This window comes from Arachis ipaensis, chromosome B3, assembly GCF_059453495.1.
Source record: "Arachis ipaensis isolate K30076 ecotype BB chromosome B3, ASM5945349v1, whole genome shotgun sequence".
Lineage (NCBI taxonomy): Eukaryota > Viridiplantae > Streptophyta > Magnoliopsida > Fabales > Fabaceae > Arachis > Arachis ipaensis.
The window spans coordinates 92,379,440-92,386,053 of record NC_142438.1 but is presented as its reverse complement, the minus strand read 5'-3'; the positions used below and the strand labels follow the sequence as shown (position 1 = coordinate 92,386,053).

General features: G+C 39.6%; 1 non-coding gene across 1 annotated transcript; it reads left to right on the top strand.

Annotated features, from left to right (window-relative positions):
* The first annotated feature begins 5,618 nt into the window (after positions 1 to 5,618).
* On the top strand, positions 5,619 to 5,726 carry LOC148571579 (small nucleolar RNA R71). The gene has a single exon (XR_015908643.1). It is a non-coding gene; the product is annotated as a small nucleolar RNA R71 (small nucleolar RNA).
* Positions 5,727 to 6,614: the final 888 nt, after the last annotated feature.

Sequence of the window (6,614 nt, the reverse complement as noted above, 5' to 3'; positions counted from 1 at the left end):
CTGGTGCGCAGAAATCGTGACGGTTCCATTCCTTGGTAACGGCACTGAAAACTTTTTACGGACGTTCATAATCTTAATTCTTTGTTACAATTTCGCACAACTGACCAGCAAGTGCACTGGGTCGTCCAAGTAATAAACCTTACGTGAGTAAGGGTCGATCCCACGGAGATTGTCAGCTTGAAGCAAGCTATGGTCACCTTGTAAATCTCAGTCAGGCGGATTCAAATGTATTAAGAGATTATAGTGTACTAAAAGATCATTAAAATAGGATAGAGATACTTATGTAATTCATTGGTGAGAGTTTCAGATAAGCGTATAGAGATGCTTTCGTTCCTCTGAACCTCTGCTTTCCTGCTATCTTCATCCAACCATTCCTACTCCTTTCCATGGCAAGCTTTATGTAGGGCATCACCGTTGTCAATGGCTACATCCCATCCTCTCTGTGAAAATGGTCCAATGCACTGTCACTGCAAGGCTAATCATCTGTCGGTTCTCGATCATATTGGAATAGGATTTACTATCCTTTTGCGTCTGTCACTACACCCAGCACTCGCGAGTTTGAAGCTCGTCACAGCCATCCCTTCCCAGATCCTTCTCGGAATACCATAGACAAGGTTTAGACTTTCCAGATCTCAGGAATGGCCATCCATGGGTTCTAACTTATACCACGAAGATTCTAATATCTCGGACTCGGTCCTCTGTATTAGATATCTAAGAGATACTCATTCTAGCTTATTTGCATGTAGAATGGAAGTGTTTGTCAGGCACGCGTTCAAAGGTGAGAATGATGATGAGCGTCACATAATCATCACATTCATCATGTTCTTGGGTGCGAATGGATATCTTAGAACAGGAATAAGCTTGAATTGAATAGAAAAACAGTAGTACTTTGCATTAATCTGTGAGAAACAGCAGAGCTCCACACCTTAATCTATGGTGTGTAAAAACTCTACCGTTGAAAATACATAAGTGATGAAGGTTCAGGCATGGCCGAATGGCCAGCCCCCAAACGTGATCTAAGAACTAAACGTCCAGAGATGTAAATACAATAGTAAAAAGTCCTACTTATACTAAACTAATTACTAGGGTTTACAGAATTGAGTAATTAATGCAGAAATCCACTTATGGGTCCCACTTGGTGTGTGCTTTACACCTGTTTCTGGTGTTTAACTCCACTTTGCAACCTGTTTCTGGCGTTTAACTCTAGAATGCAGCATGGAACTAGCGTTCAACGCCAGTTTATGTCGTCTATTCTTAATCAAAGTATGGACTATTATATATTGCTGGAAAGCCCTGGATGTATACTTTCCAACGCAATTGAGAGCGCGCCATTTGGAGTTCTGTAGCTCCAGAAAATCCACTTTGAGTGCAGGGAGGTCAGAATCCAACAGCATCTGCAGTCCTTCTTCAACCTCTGAATCTGATTTTTGCTCAAGTCCCTCAATTTCAGCCAGAAAATACCTGAAATCACAGAAAAACACACAAACTCATAGTAAAGTCTAGAAATGTGAATTTTAATTAAAAACTAATAAAAATATACTAAAAACTAACTAACTCATACTGAAAACTATGTAAAAACAATGCCAAAAAGCGTATAAATTATCCGCTCATCACAACACCAAACTTAAATTGTTGCTTGTCCCCAAGCAACTGAAAATCAAATAGGATAAAAAGAAGAGAATATACCATAAATTTCAAAATATCAATGAAACTTAGCTCCAATCAGATGAGCGAGACTTGTAGCTTTTTGCCTCTTGAATAGTTTTGGCATCTAGCTTTATCCATTGAAGTTCAGAATGATTGGCATCTATAGGAACTCAGAGTTCAGATAGTGTTATTGATTCTCCTAGTTTAGTATGTTGATTCTTGAACACAGCTACTTTATGAGTCTTGGTCGTGGCCCTAAGCACTTTGTTTTCCAGTATTACCACCGGATACATAAATGCCACAGACACATAACTGGGTGAACCTTTTCAGATTGTGACTCAGCTTTGCTAAAGTCCCCAATTAGAGGTGTCCAGGGCTCTTAAGCACACTCTTTTTTTGCTTTGGACCTTGACTTTAACCGCTCAGTCTCAAGTTTTCACTTGACACCTTCACGCCACAAGCACATGGTTAGGGACAGCTTGGTTTAGCCGCTTAGGCCAGGATTTTATTCCTTTAGGCCCTCCTATCCACTGATGCTCAAAGCCTTGGATCCTTTTTATTTACCCTTGCCTTTTGGTTTTAAGGGCTATTGGCTTTTTGCTCTTGCCTTTTGGTTTAAAGAGCTTTTGGCTTTTTCTGCTTGCTTTTTCTTTTTCTTCCCTTTTTTTTCGCTATTTTTTTTCTTTTTTTTTTCTGCAAGCTTTTGTATTCACTGCTTTTTCTTTCTTCAAGAATCATTTTTATGATTTTTCATATTATCAAATAACATTTCTCCTTTTTCCTTATTCTTTCAAGAGCCAACATATTTAACATTCATAAACAACAACTTCAAAAGACATATGCACTGTTCAAGCATACATTCAGAAAAAAAAAAGTATTGCCACCACATCAAAATAATTAAACTAGTTTCAAGGATGAATTCGAAACCATGTACTTCTTGTTCTTTTGTTTTTAGAACAGTTTTCATTTAAAAGAGGTGATGGATTCATATTCATAACTTTAAGGCATAGACACTTAGACACTAATGATCATATAGTAAAGACACAAACATAATTAAACATGAGGCATGGAAACCGAAAACAGAAAATAAATAGACAAGGAGATTAAGGAATGAGTCCACCTTAGTGAGGGTGGCATCTTCCTCTTCTTGAAGAACCAATGGTGCTTTTGAGCTCCTCTATGTCTCTTTCTTGTCTTTCTTGCTCCTCCCTCATAGCTCTTTGATCTTCTCTAATTTCATGGAGGATGATGGAGTGGTCTTGGTGCTCCACCCTTAGTTGTCCCATGTTGGAACTTAATTCTCCTAGGGAAGTGTTGATTTGTTCCCAATAGTTTTGTGGAGGGAAGTGCGTCCCTTGAGGCATCTCAGGGATTTCATGGTGAGGACTTTCCTCATACTCTTGTTGAGGTCCATGATCTCTTGTTTGCTCCATCCTTTTCTTAGTGATGGGCTTGTCCTCTTCAATGAGAATGTCTCTGGCCTTAGGTGCCCTAGATGGTTATGGAAAAATAAAAAGCAATGCTTTTACTGCACCAAACTTAGAAGGTTTGCTCGTCTCCGAGCAAAAGAAGAAAGAAGTGAGTAGAAGAAGAAGAAAATGGAGGAGATGGAGGTGTGTGAATGGTTCGGTCAAGGGGGTTTAGGTGGTTATGATGTGTGAAAAGGAAGGAGTGATGGTTTGAATTTAAGTGGGTGGGTGTAGGTGGGTTGTATGATGGTTTTGGAGGAGTAATGGAGGTGATTGGTGGAGGTTAATTGAGAAAGAATGTTATAAAAAGGTGTGAAGATGAGAGAAAAAGTGGTAGAGATCTTGTGGGGTCCACAGATCAAGTGGTGTCAAGGACTTAACATCCCTGCTCCAATTAGGCGTGTAAAATGCCCTTGCTGTGCAATCCTGACGTTTAACGCCAGACTGCTGCCTGTTTCTGGCGTTAAACGCCACTTCCATACTATGTTCTAGCGTTTAACGCCAGGTAGATGCTTGTTTCTGGCGTTAAAGGCCAGCTTGGTGCCTGTTTCTGGCATTAAACGCCAAACAGATGCTTGTTTCTGGCGTTTAAACGCCAGACTGTTCTCCTCCAGGGTGTGCTATTTTTCATTCTATTTTTCATTCTGTTTTTGATTTTTCAATAGTTTTTGTGACTTCACATGATCATCAACCTAAAGAACACATAAAATAACAATGGAAAATAAATAAATATGATTAGATAATATTGGGTTGCCTCCCAACAAGCGCTTCTTTAATGTCAATAGCTTGACAGTGAGCTCTCATGGAGCCTCACAGATGTTCAGAGCATTGTTGGAACCTCCCAACACCAAACTTAGAGTTTGAATGTGGGGGTTCAACACCAAATTTTGAGTTTGGTTGTGGCCTCCCAACATCAAACTTAGAGTTTGACTGTGCGGGCTTTGGTTGACTCTACAGTGAGAGAAGCTTTTCATGCTTCCTCTCCATGGTTACAGAAGGAGATTCTTGAGTTTTAAACACAAGGCTGTCTTCATTCAGTTGAAGGATCAATTCTCCTCTGTCCACATCAATCACAGCTCTTGCTGTGGCTAGAAAGGGTCTTCCAAGGATGATGGATTCATCCTCATCCTTCCCAGTATCCAGGATTATGAAATCAGCAGGGATGTAAAGGCCTTCAACCTTTACTAGCACGTCCTCTACTTGTCCATAAGCCTGTTTTCTTGAGTTGTCTGCCATCTCTAATGAGATTCTGGCAGCTTGCACCTCAAAGATTCTCAGTTTCTCCATTATAGAGAGTGGCATGAGGTTTATCCCTGACCCAAGGTCACAAAGAGCCTTCGCAAAGGTCATGGTGCCTATGGTACAAGGTATTAAGAACTTTCCAGGATCCTATTTCTTCTGAGGCAATTTCAGTTGATCCAGATCACTCAGTTCATTGATGAGCAAGGGAGGTTCATCTTCCCAAGTCTCATTACCAAATAATTTGGCATTCAGCTTTATGATTGCACCAAGGTACTTGGCAACTTGCTCTTCAGTGACATCTTCATTCTCTTCAGAAGAAGAATACTCATCAGAGCTTATGAATGGCATAAGGAGGTTCAATAGAATCTCTATGGTCTCTAGATGAGCCTCAGATTCCTTTGGTTCCTCAGAGGAAAACTCCTTGTTGATCACTGGACGTCCCAGGAGGTCTTCCTCACTGGGATTCACGTCCTCTCCCTCCCTTGTAGGTTCGGCCATGATGGTTAAATCAATGGCCTTGCACTCTCTTTTTGGATTCTCTTCTGTATTGCTTGGGAGAGTACTACGAGGAGTTTCAGTGACTCTTTTACTCAGCTGGCCCACTTGTGCCTCTAAATTTCTAATGGAGGACCTTGTTTTATTCATGAAACTTAAAGTGGCCTTAGATAGATCAGAGACTATATTTGCTAAGCTAGATGGATTCTGCTCAGAATTCTCTGTCTGTTGCTGAGTGGATGATGGAAAAGGCTTGCTATTGCTAAACCTGTTTCTTCCACTATTATTAAAGCCTTGTTGAGGCTTTTGTTGATCCTTCCATGAGAAATTTGGATGATTTCTCCATGAGGGATTATAGATGTTTCCATAGGGTTCACCCATGTAATTCACCTCTGCTATTGCAGGGTTCTCAGGATCATAAGCTTCTTCTTCAGAATATGCCTCTTTAGTACTGTTGGATGATTCCTTCAATCCATTCAGACTCTGAGAGATCATATTGACTTGCTGAGTCAATATTTTGTTCTGAGCCAATATGGCATTCAGAGTATCAATTTCAAGAACTCCCTTCCTCATAGGCGTCCCATTATTCACAGGATTCCTTTCAGAAGTGTACATGAAGTGGTTATTTGCAACCATGTCAATGCGTTCTTGAGCTTCTGTAGGCGTTTTCTTTAGGTGAATGGATCCACCTGCAGAATGGTCTAGTGACATCTTTGATAGCTCAGACAAACCATTATAGAATATATCCAAGATGGTCCATTCTGAAAGCATGTCAGAAGGACACTTTTTGGTCAGTTCCTTGTATCTCTCCCAAGCTTCATAGAGGGATTCACCTTCTTTCTGTTTGAAGGTTTGAACATCCACTCTAAGCTTACTAAGCTTTTGAGGAGGAAAGAACTTGGCTAAGAAAGCCGTGGCCAGCTTATTCCAAGAGTTCAGGCTATCCTTAGGTTGAGAGTCCAACCATATTCTAGCTCTGTCTCTTACAGCAAATGGGAAAAGCATAAGCCTGTAGACCTCGGGATCAACCCCATTGGTCTTAACAGTATCACAGATCTGCAAGAATTCAGTTAAGAACTGAAAAGGATCTTCAGATGGAAGTCCATGAAACTTGCAGTTTTGTTGCATCAGAGAAACTAATTGAGGTTTAAGCTCAACGTTGTTTGCTCCAATGGCAGGAATTGAGATGCTTCTTCCATGTAAATTGGAATTAGGTGCAGTAAAGTCACCAAGCATCTTCCTTGCATTGTTATTATTTTTGGCCATGTCTCCTTATTTTTTGAAAATTTCTGTCAGAATTTCTCCAGAGAGTTGTGCTTTAGCTTCCCTTAGCTTCCTCTTCAGAGTTCTTTCAGGTTCGGGATCAGCTTCAACAAGAATGTTCTTATCCTTGTTCCTGCTCATATGAAAAAGAAGAGAACACAAAAGAAAATATGGAATCCTCTATGTCACAGTATAGAGATTCCTTTATGTGAGTAGAAGAAGAAAAGAATGGAAGGAGAGAAATTCGAACACCAAGAGGAAATAAGGGTTCGAATTTTGAGATGAAGAGAAGTGTTAGTAATTAAATAAATAATTAGAAGGAGATGAGAGGGAAGAATTCGAAAATTAAACAAATTAAAATAAAAATATTTTTGTTTTTAATTTAAAATTAAGGTTAGAATTCGAAAAAAAAAGGAAAATGAAATTGAATTAAATTAAAATTTAAAACAATTAGTTAATTAAAAAGGAATTTTGAAAAAGAGGAAGGTGATTTTCGAA